At 39.9% G+C, this 12,194-nt stretch overlaps 1 long non-coding RNA gene across 1 annotated transcript; it reads left to right on the top strand.

Annotated features, from left to right (window-relative positions):
* The first annotated feature begins 7,098 nt into the window (after positions 1–7,098).
* LOC137076195 (uncharacterized) lies at positions 7,099–10,430 on the top strand. Its single transcript, XR_010905239.1, has 3 exons — positions 7,099–7,245; positions 7,467–7,715; positions 10,244–10,430. It is a non-coding gene; the product is annotated as an uncharacterized lncRNA (long non-coding RNA).
* The last annotated feature ends 1,764 nt before the right edge of the window (positions 10,431–12,194 follow it).

The raw sequence follows: 12,194 nt of genomic DNA, 5'->3' as shown, positions 1-12,194 counted from the left end.
TAATCTCTAATCACAGGAATGAATTACATTTTGTAATTTATTGAAATACAAAACTGTGAATTTAGATTTTTTGAATTTTGAATTTAGTTGCTGTGCATTGGACGTAGTTTGGATGTGAGCGTGAAGATCAAGCAAATCTCTTTTGTCGGATCTTAATCCTTATTTTTCCTAGTTGAATGTGCATTATTCCATTTAAAATGAAAGTACGAGTGAGGGAAGTGCTGGAGGAAATCGATTCCATGTAAATTATTAAGAGTGGAGGAATGCAGCCGACCCCCCCCCCACCATCATACAGAGAGAGAGAGAGAGAGAGAGAGAGAGAGAGAGAGACGGGCTGGCAGGTGGACTGAAGCCTCTCGTCCTCTCTCTCTCTCTCTCTCTCTCTCTCTGTCTCTCTTTCTCTCCGTCTCTGTCTCTCTCTCATTAGCGGCTGGACTCGGGGTTCCCTGAGAGTGAGGAGGCAGAGAGCTCGGTGGGGGAGAGACGGCCGGACCTTCACATCCTCAGGCTCGTGCTCTTTCTCTCTCCCTGGAAGCTCATTAGTACGAGCACTGATGCATAAGAGCTGGTCATTAGCTCGCTCTCTCTCTTTCTCTCCTCTTTTACCTCTCAACATCCTCCGTCCGTCTGTCTGCGTCTCAGAACTGAGACCGACGCGAGACGAGGAGCGCCAGACGATTAACAGCAGACAGAAACTACACTGTCCTCCTCGTCTCATCTCTTTATATCTCTTCTGTTCTCAATTCAGTTTCAAGTACCTGATTGGCATGATTGTGTTTACATACAAAGCCTCCTACAAAACCAGTAATGACATACAATGTACAAATACACCATATTGCATTAACTAATATCAATAATATAGTAGCCTATAATTTTTGATATTTAATTTTGATATAAATCTAAAATTTAATTTTGGCATCATCCTTTCTCCTCTAAACATTTCAAAAAATTTTCCCACTCATAATCCCTCTTTGCTCCTCTACTTGCATTTCTCTTCTCATTTTTCTCAGATCTCCCCAAATTTACGCAACTTTCCTATGTTTTTCCTAATTTTTCCTCTCGTTCCCTCTCATAAGATAATTCTCATCCTCCACTCTCTTCTCTTCTCATTTCCTTCTCTTCCCTTCTCCTCTTACGTCATTTCCTTTCTTGTCTTTTCTCATCAGATTGAGTTTACAGTGATAGAAGCTTTAAGCCAATTTGGACGTGGCACTTTTCTGATGGAGTCCATCTTTCAAAGCTGTGAGTAAACATGAGCTCTCTCTCTCTCTCTCTCTCTCTCTCTCTCTCTCTCTCTCTCTCTCTCTCTCTCTCTCTCTCTCTCTCTCTCTCTCTCTCGCTCCTCGTTGGTTGTCTGCTGTAGGGGCCGCTGGTAAATAATGTCTGGTGAGAACAGCGTGCCCGCGAGCAGGGTGAGAGTCGGACCACAGCGCACTCCTGGGGCTCCATCAGTCTATCTATTCTTCTCCCTTTCTCTCTCCTTTCCTCTTTATTTCATTCCTGTCTTTTTCCTCAGCCTGACACATACACAATTCACGTGACACCTGCCTTTCCATCTGCTTCACAAACACACGCTGGGCTCTTCCTACACACACACACACACACACACACACACACACACACACACACACACACACACACACACACACACACACACACACACACACACACACTCATACATACCAGGCCAGATTCAGAATAGAAGAATAAGCTCAGTGAGCTTGAATTAAACATATAAATTCTATTGATTATTTAAATTAGATATTTCAAATTCCCTAAATTGTAATTCAAAGAAAAGTCTGTTTTGCAACAATTCGTAAAAGTCTTCAAATAGTAAACAATTATATTGTTAATTAATTATATTAATATTTCACAATGTCACAATCAAATAAATGCAGCTTTGATGAGCCTTAGTGACTAATTATTATTTAATTAATTTTTATTTTTATTTTTGCAGTTTTGGAGATGCTCTGACCCAGTCGACTAGCCATCACAATTTGGCCCTTGTCAAACTCACTCAAATCCTTACGCTTGCCCATTTTTCCTGCTTCTACAAACATTTGTGAAAGAATGGGTTGCTCTCAGGATCTCAGTGAATTCAATCAAGGTACCGTGATAGGTTGCCACCTGTGCAATAAGTCCATTTGTGAAATATTTCAGGAGTTGGGCTTGGCCTCTTATTTCCAGTGAAAGGAACTCTTAAAGCTTCAGCACACCAATACATTTTGGACAATTTCATCCTCCCAGCTTTTGTGGGAACAGTTTGGGTTCCTGTTCCAACATGACTGCGCACAAGAGCACAAAGCGTCGCTCCATAAAGACATGGATGAGCGAGTTTGGTGTGGAGAAACTTGACTGCCCTGCACAGAGTCCTGAGCTCAACCCAATAGAGCTCCGGAGGTCACGTGGCCCATTCTGTTTACGACGCCATTTTGGCAGGCATGAACAGCCGGTGCCAGCATGAGTTTCAAGGCAACGGAGTTCACTGCACACTTTAGTTCGAAAGACATAGACTTGTACATAGCAAAACTTAATAGATCAAACATAACATCTCTATTAATCATCTGGGGTGCTTTTCACGTGTATTGATAAAGAAACGGTGTGGCGATGTAGTGGAGTTGAGCGAGAGACGTGGATGCAGCGAGCGAGATTGAGATTGAGTGTCTTATCATGAGGGAGCGCCTCGTAGGCATATAAGGACGAGCAACACCAGTAAAGGACGAGAGAGGACACAGGCCTGGACGTTATTGTATGTTTTGTTTATGTTTTATTTATAATGTGCGTGTGGTCGTCTGTGAGGGGCTGCCCGCGTAACTTTCGTTTTGTTTATTTATTTGATTAAAGTTTTTAAATGTTCACCACTTACATTTTAAGAGAGAAAACATGTGAATAGATTAACATTATATGTTAGCAGTTAACACGAACCCGTCCAAAACAGCGCGCCACTGTGTGCATCTGTTCCATAGGTCAGTGTTGTGAATCCCAAATAAAATATTTTTGTTTTAGTATTTATTTATTGATCTTTAATTTAGTTTCAAATAGCCTTTCTGGATGTTATTTATATATAAAAAGCACTTATGTTTTTCACAATTAAGTCTATCGTGTTTAATAGGAACTTATTTTTATCATTAGGTAGGTATGTGAGGCAAAAGTAGTTTTTCTCATTTGCTTTCCCCTGTCTGTTCTGACATCCTGGCGCACATCAGCTGTCCATCATGTTGAAATAGTAGGGTTTAAACCGTTTTGTACCAGGCTGTTACTTCCGTATTGGCTTCAAGAGAGATCGCGGGAGGTTGCCGCTTGGTTTGAACAGTCTGGTTTTAAATTATTTTATAGATACCAATGCTACAGCCGCTCCGATTGTCTGCCAAAATGGCGGCATTTAGGCTGCGTGACGTCAACCTCCGGAGCTCTATAGAACAGCTTTGGGATGAATTAGAGCGGAGACTGAGAGCCGGGCCTTCTCGTCCAACATCAGTGCCTGACCTCACAAATGCGCTTCTAGAAGAACGGTCAAAAATTCCCATAAACACACTCCTAAACCTTGTGGAAAGCCTTCCCAGAAGAGATGAAGCTGTTTTAGCTGCAAAAGGGAGGATCAACTCCATATTAAACTCTACAGATTAATAATGGGATGTCATTAAAGTTCATGTGCATGTAAAGGCAGGCGACCCAAAACGTTTGGCAATATAGTGTATATAAACACACATACAGTATATACAGTGTTGGGGTAATGCATTACAAGTAACAAGTTAATTTTTTAAAATAACTAATTAAGTTACTCGCATTACTTTAAAATTTTCGACAAAATATCAAATAATATTTAGGCATTTAAAAGTAATTTTTGATTATTTTCTGATGCACTTGCACCTGCAATTTCATCTACTGACAGAAACACACACGATTCTACACACACACACACACACACACACACACACACACACACACACACACACACACACACACACACACACACACACACACACACACACACACACACACACACACACAATGATCTCCTCAGTCTCTCAGACTCTGCAGTAGGTTGATTAATGTTAGCTGGCTTTGCTCATGAACTTTCAGTGCCTCCAAAGTGCTAATAACAGTGGTGTGTGTGTGTGTGTGTGTGTGTGTGTGTGTGTGTGTACTGCTCCAGTCCAGAGCCAGTCACTGAATTGATTTGCTCATTTATTTAAGGCAATATGAGCAAATTTGTCCAATAAGGCAGAGGGAACAGACCTTTTTCTGTTTGTGCTGGATCCACATCCCATAATTACTGTTTCACTGTGCGAGATGGACTCCAGGAATCTGGGAAGCAGACAATATTATGCCAATCAAAATTGCTCTGAAAGAACATTGAGGTTGATTCATAGCAGAGCCGGCTGACCATGACTGTACATGAGGCATATATATTCACACGGGATCAGATCTCATTACCAAAGCTCAAGTATATGACATTCATTAGATGTAAGGACTCAGAAAATGCTCAGAAACATCATTGGTTGGTAATATGTGACGACATCTGGGCTGCTTATGCACTTTGTTGTTTGTGACACTGTTTTTTGGGTATATATCCAAGCATAATTGAAAGGTTTGCAATGCTGTATGTCATCTAATAGTGGTCTGTGAGGAGACCTGCAAAGAATTCTGGGAGATGTTTAGGACAAATGAAGATGTTGCAAAGGTGACCTGCCGTGTGGTCTATGGTAACTTTACACTGAAAGCCACAAATAAATGGATTTCATATACAGCCAGGCGATGAAAGAACTTCATTTCAGCCGTCAGGTGTTTGATTTCAAATGCCGGAGAATCCGAGCTTGTGCTGGGAAGGAATTTCTTTGCTGCCTTTCAGAGCTGCTTTGGTTTAAACCAGCAGCATTTGGTATTAGATTTTTTCTTCTTAATGCACAATTTTAAAGGAAAGTCTCATGAAGCGGGTCTAGAACATGTCCTTGTTATATTTTAAACCAAAATCATATTTTTTTTGCAATGTTGCTTTATTTACATGATACTTACCCCTCCCACAAATGTATAAGTAGTGCAAAAAAGCGTTTTCACCAATAAATTAATATGCACTTTGGTTCAGCAAGGATGCATCAAATTAATAAAAAGTGACAGTAAAAATTGTAACAAAAAAGTCAATTCTGTTCATTTCATCTTTCTATCCATTAAAGAATCATGATAATATATACCAGTTTCCACAAAAATATGAAGTGTTTTTAAAATGTTGATAATAATTCCCAGTGTGGTAACACTTTATAATAATTGCATGCTATGAATCATTAGTCAAGCATTAGTAAATAGTTAATTTGTCATTTGTAAAGCATTAATATTCAGTCTATAAATACAGCTATACATCCTTCATTCTTGATTTAGAAGCATATGTATAATGTGTTTAATAATTGTATTTTCATACTTTATTAATCATCAATTTATCATTTCTAAATTAATTACATTATTTAACGACCAGTTATTTAGATGTCAGTGGGTCATAAGATCATTTAGAAAGTGTAAGTAAATGATTAATAAATTAATTTAAATGTACGTTTATACATATAAATATACACATTATTTTAAGTTTTAAAGTTAAATATTAAAAAATGCATATTTTATTATATGATTGTTTTATAAAAATATTATTATTTGTGTTTTGGCACTCCTGTAATTCAGTGCACTGGTATATTTTTATACAGTAATGAATACAGAAGTGTATTTTTATATCAGATTACAGAGGCTTAGTTTCATTTTACTGCACAGTTGTGTTTTCTGGGGGTGTACAGGAATTTTGGTTTTCTGTGACATTGAAGAGGTTTATTTTTCATTTTATATCTCGTTAGCAGTTGTACGTTTTTACTGTGTGTTTTTTTTTCCTTTTTCTGTTTAAAAGACACATATGGGCCTTTAAATATCCTCTGTAAAAGCCCTACGAGGCATAATCCTCACTTTAGATGAGCTCACAAAGAGTTAACTGAGAACTGCTGCATGTTTAATAACTATCTGAATGAATCCTGAGTTACAGTAGGAATGCGTGCTAAAGCTTTTATTAACTCTGAGTAAATAACACAATGTATAAATGTACACTATTCATTAATGATAAACTGATCATTTTTAAAATATGAATTAAACACATTATAGATATGCTTATAAATCAAGAATATAGCTGTATTTATAAACTGCTTATTAATGTGCCTGAATGCTTAACTAATGATTTATGCAATTATTATAAAGTGTTACCATAAATGTTTCTTGAGCAGCAGATCATCATATCAGAATGATTTCTGAGGGATCATGTGACACGGAAGACCATTTACAAAAAAAAAATATTCACAAAAATAAATTTACATTTTAAAATAGAAAAGTATTATAAATTGTAATACTGATTTACAATATTACTGTTATTGTTATAATACTTTATTTTTAATCAAATAAATGCATCTTTTTGACTTTTCAAAGATTAGACTTTTTGATAGCCTAGAAATCTAGACGCACTAGCGGCAGCAAATCTAATCTGCAGCGAGTGTCGTCTAGCAACTCTCAATACCCTTCTAAGCTGTAAACGGCAAACTCTTGTCGGGCCAATCGCATCGTGTATAGAGTTGGTGGGCGGGGCCATAATGACGACGGCCGAGTTGCGTTTGCGTGCTCGACAGAAACACAGAAACTGGCGAACAGCGGTCTTTCGAATCCGCTTTGACCGCGACTCTGGAAGACTTGGAGTTAAGCTTTTCTCTGAGAAAAGAACAAAGAACGGCACTGAAGTCATTCTTAAAAAGGGAAGATGTGTTCGGAGTTTAGCCGACCGGATACGGCGAATGTTTAATCTGTTAGCGAGCTCTGCTTCACCTTCGTTGCTCTGGTTGGTTGTAGCGCTATCCTATCGCGTGCAGAGGGAGTTTGAAAGACAGCCGTTTATCCGCCCCTCGGATTGAGCTGTCAATGGTGAGTTTCCAGACCAAACATCTTGATGTGGGTCTGGCTTGTCAGGCTACTTTTTTGAGACTTCATTTTAAAAAACACATTTTAAATGGCAGTGTGGTAATGTGAACTTTGGGGAAATTGTGTTAATTGTTGTTAAAATAACATTTCAAGTACATTTTTTTGTTCTTGTGGTTGTTCTTTTGTGAGATCCCCTCATATACCTATATTTATCTGTTCTTGCAGAGAAAACAAGAGGGAGTGGCAGTGAGAGGGAGAGATTGACAAGAGAAGAAACCTGCCTCCCATCAGCCTCTAATTGGAGTGAAGGTAAGCTTGATTCTGGATGGCAGAACAAGTGATCTGCACAGTCATCTAATAGGAGAATGTGTCCCAGCTAATAAAAGACGCCTTTAGAGGTATTACGAAACACAGAATAATTCCACTGATCTCAATGCTGCAAGAGAAGCAGGAAACACTCGTGCCAATTAATGCTGTTTCTCCATGCTGCTCTGTCCACATCCCCCCATTACTGCTGTTTTTGGACACAGAGGCCCAAAGCCCTCGTTAAGGGCCAGAAGTGTTCAGCCCACCAGCAGAAGCACAGCTCAGCACACGACGCCTGTCGACCGCCAGCAATTAGCAAAGGTGTGGAGGTTTGGAATGTGGAGACGGGACTTTGGGCCATTACAATGCAAGGGCCGGAGCGGACCTGATCATGGCCGCGCAGCGCAGGCGATGTTTGTTAACCCTGGAGGGTCAAACCTGCCTCACTTCGCCCATGAAAAGACAGGGTTTATGTAAGTCAAATCAGCACCACGGACAGAGCTTTCTCTAACAGCAGGACGTGCAGGGGTGTTGTTAACTGTGTAACCTGACTAATATTGTACACTGAATGAATTGCATAATACAAAATGCAACATTTCATGACAAAATGCAGTTAAACTTTAAAGGAAGTGTATGTAAGATTGTGGCCAAAACTGGTAATACAATCGCTTTCCCCCCTCCCCCCTGACTCAAGGTTGCCAGATAGGCTGCAGGATCAGCAGGAACGTTTGTAGATCTGCAGCTGTGCTAACTAGAGCAGATCTGGCAACCCGGATGCCCAAACACTACTGACTTCGTGATTGGTCGATAAGTGGAGGGCGGAGCTTCAGGCCAAAACACAACATGTCAACTTCAACATCACTTATATATATATATATATATTGTATTTTTTTTAAGGTTAAATTCAATTTTAGTAATCAAAAAGCATGTATAATTATTTGAAATCATAACACGTATATACAATTTATTAATAGTTAAAAAAAAAAACATTTTAGGGCCCTATGAAATTATTATATATTTTTTTTAAATTCCGTTAATTTTATATTTTTATTTTATTAATTTTTTATATTTTCTTGATTCCATTTTAATTGGTTTAATTAAATTAATAAACAAACATGTCTAAATAATTTAATGCATAAAAAAAAATCTTTCTATAAAATGTTCCAGAAATTCTGTGTTTTTTCTGGCAAACAAATGAAGGTATAACATATTAATTTAATTAATTTATCTTTTAATCATATGACTTTTTAAAAAAAAAAGTCCAACAAAGTGCTGCACAACAGAGCTTTACTGTTAAAATTAAAACATGGAAAAAAAGTCATTATTCCTTAAAAATGTATTATTAGTAGTATTAGTGTTATTATTATTACATTGTGTGTGGGCATGTTTTTTGTGACATATGAGGACACAAATGTGTATAATGACATGGGTATGACATAGGTATTACAAGGAGAGGGTGAAAGATGAGGACATTACCATTGTCCTCACTTTTCAAAATGCTTATAAATCATACATGATGAATATTTTTTTAGAAAGTAAAAATGCAGAATGTGTCCTGTGATGTGTAGGCTTAGGGGTAGGGCAGTGTGTGTGTGTGTGTGTGATGGGTAGGTTTAGGGGTAGGGGTGTGTGTGTGTGTGTGTGTGATGGGTAGGTTTAGGGGCTGTGTGTGTGTGTGTGTGTGTGTGTGTGTGTGTGTGTGTGTGTGTGTGTGTGTGTGTGTGTGTGTGTGTGTGTGTGTGTGTGTGTGTGTGTGTGTGTGTGTGTGTGTGTGTGTGTGTGTGTGTGTGTGTGTGTGTGTGTGTGTGATGGGTAGGTTTAGGGGTAGGGGTGTGTGTGTGTGTGTGTGCGTGTGTGTGTGTGTGTGATGGGTAGGTTTAGGGGCTGTGTGTGTGTGTGTGTGTGTGTGGGTGTGTGTGTGTGTGTGTGTGTGTGTGTGTGTGTGTGTGTGTGTGTGTGTGTGTGTGTGTGTGTGTGTGTGAGAGATGGGTAGGTTTAGGGGCAGGGGCTGTGTGTGTGTGTGTGTGTGTGTGTGTGTGTGTGTGTGTGTGTGTGTGTGTGTGTGTGTGTGTGTGTGTGTGTGTGTGTGTGTGTGTGTGTGTGTGTGTGAGAGATGGGTAGGTTTAGGGGCAGGGGCTGTGTGTGTGTGTGTGTGTGTGTGTGTGTGTGTGTGTGTGTGTGTGTGTGTGTGTGAGCCTGTTTATGTGGTTTATGAGGACACAAATTTGTATAACTACATGGGTATTACACTGGTATTACACTATAAATGTGGTTTATGAGGACATATCAAATGTCCTCCATAATTCAAATGGCCTTAAAAACATACTAAATGATGTTTTTTTGAGAAAGTAAAAATGCAGAATGTTTCCTGTGATGGGTAGGTTTAGGGGCAGGGGCAGTGTAAGGGGATAGAAAATACGGTTTGTACAGTATAAAAACCATTACGCCTATGGAGAGTCCCTGTAAACCACATAGACCAACGTGTGTGTGTGTGTGTGTGTGTGTGTGTGTGTGTGTGTGTGTGTGTTTGGTTAATAAAACCATTCATTCAAATATCTATTCATCAAAAATTTGACAGATTCTGTGAAATTCCGCGTTAAACGGCAAATTTCGTGTTTATGATTGGATTCCACAATTCTATCCGCGTTTTCCACATCGTGGAAATCATAGGGCCCAACATTTTTATGGCCTTCTCTTAAGAATGTATTATGTTTATGTCAGCGTAAAACATTACTTTAACTCAAAAAATTATTTAAACAATTTCAACACCATTTTTTTAATGTTACACAAGATTGAATCAGGCAAGATTTTAGTTGAAATGACTTACCAATTTGATTCTAGTTAAAAATGTAAAGAAAAGCAATTGAACGTAAGTTTTTGATCAGGGAAACTTTTTACAGTGGCGGGGGTCCAAAAAACGTGAAACTTTGGGGCCTCCGAGCATTATTTACCCTCCTCAGAGAATGTGTGAATAAGTGTGTGCTTCCCCTCTTTAATGCAGGCAGTGATGAATCTCTTGACATGCTTGAGACGATGACGTGCAGCACCGATACGGCCTTAATTTGTCTGCGAGGACGTGTGAACATCCCCGGGCCGCTGTTGTTGTGTCTGTCTATCAGTCCTCCTGCTTATCTGCAGTTCTACCGCCGAGAAAAGAATCAGTCATTTGCATCCTCAGGGCCGATATCAGAGAGGTAATGAATGACTTTAGTCCCGTAAACGGCGTCCCTCTCCCTCTCGTCTCTGTGTGGAGTAAATTAGTATCAGCGTCGGCACACTGTGTCTCGGTGTAAAAGCGTCTCTCTGGCGCTTTTCCTGTTATTTGCCGGACAGGCGTCTGTGATTTCATTAACACCACTTGTCAGCCAAACACAATGGGGTTCCCACCTGGCAGCATTTTAGCACGGACACAAATAAACGTGCTCATTCACGCGCTCTACTGTAGATGACAAACACAAAGCGCGTGCTGCCCTTCGCACGGCGCCGCACAATAATGTACAATTTGTTTAATGTCCCTGCCGTTTCAAGACAGCGAGTGACGTGTGTTATTTGTGTTCGGCGCAGACGACACAATGGGGGAATGAATCCGCGTGCCAGGCTCCGTTCTAAAGGGCTGCCTTCCAATTGATTAGGCGGCTTGTGAAACAAACCCGTTAGAGAACGGCAACATGCCACCGGTGAGTGTTGGGAATATTGCCAGAGTCGGCTCCGAATCAACGTTCTGCCAGCACTGCGGTGGCAGCTGTGAATGGAGAATGTTTTAAAGTCAACTTCTTGCTTAAAGCCGCAGTTTGTGTGAGGCCTACAAATCCCAGAGTCGGAGAAACTGCCAGACGTGCTGCTTTGGCGTCTTTGAATCCGGTGTCCATGAATTTTGCCCAAGACAACATATGCCATTCCCTATCCTAACCAAGGCCGTAACCATGTCTGACCCCATTGTGTGGGGAATCTTGGGTATTGGTCTTACAGGTTTATTTAAGGGAATTAAGTTATTAAAGGATTAAAGGGGATTTGAGGAATTAAAGAAATAAGAACAGTGTATATGAATAAGAAGTTCCAGTTCTATTGTAGTTATTATGTAATCTATACAAATAATATATGTATACAGGTCCTTCTCAAAAAAACTGCATATTGTGATAAAGTTCATTATTTTCCATAATGTAATGATAAAAATGTAACTTTCATATATTTTAGATTCATTGCACGCCAACTGAAATATTTCAGGTCTTTTATTGTTTTAATACTGATGATTTTGGCATACAGCTCATGAAAACCCAAAATCTCAAAAAATTAGCATATCATGAAAAGGTTCTCTAAACGAGCTATTAACTTAATCATCTAAATCAACTAAATAACTCTAAACACCTGCAAAAGATTCCTGAGGCTTTTAAAAACTCCCAGCCTGGTTCATTATTTAAAACCGCAATCATGGGTAAGACTGCCGACCTGACTGCTGTCCAGAAGGCCATCATTGACAACCTCAAGCGAGAGGGTAAGACACAGAAAGAAATTTCTGAACGAATAGGCTGTTCCCAGAGTGCTGTATCAAGGCACCTCAGTGGGAAGTCTGTGGGAAGGAAAAAGTGTGGCAAAAAACGCTGCACAACGAGAAGGTGACCGGACCCTGAGGAAGATTGTGGAGAAGGACCGATTCCAGACCTTGGGGGACCTGCGGAAGCAGTGGACTGAGTCTGGAGTAGAAACATCCAGAGCCGCCGTGCACAGGCGTGTGCAGGAAATGGGCTACAGGTGCCGCATTCCCCAGGTCAAGACACTTTTGGGCTACAGAGAAGCAGCACTGGACTGGTGCTTAGTGGTCCAAAGTACTTTTTTCGGATGAAAGCATATTTTGCATGTCATTCGGAAATCAAGGTGCCAGAGTCTGTAGGAAGACTGGGGAGAAGGAAATGCCAAAATGCCTGAAGTCCAGTGTCAAGTACCCACAGTCAGTG

This window comes from Pseudorasbora parva, chromosome 5 (assembly GCF_024679245.1).
Source record: "Pseudorasbora parva isolate DD20220531a chromosome 5, ASM2467924v1, whole genome shotgun sequence".
Taxonomy (NCBI): Eukaryota; Metazoa; Chordata; class Actinopteri; order Cypriniformes; family Gobionidae; genus Pseudorasbora; species Pseudorasbora parva.
The sequence above is the reverse complement of the archived record's forward strand: the minus strand, read 5'-3'. Positions and strand labels throughout refer to the sequence as shown.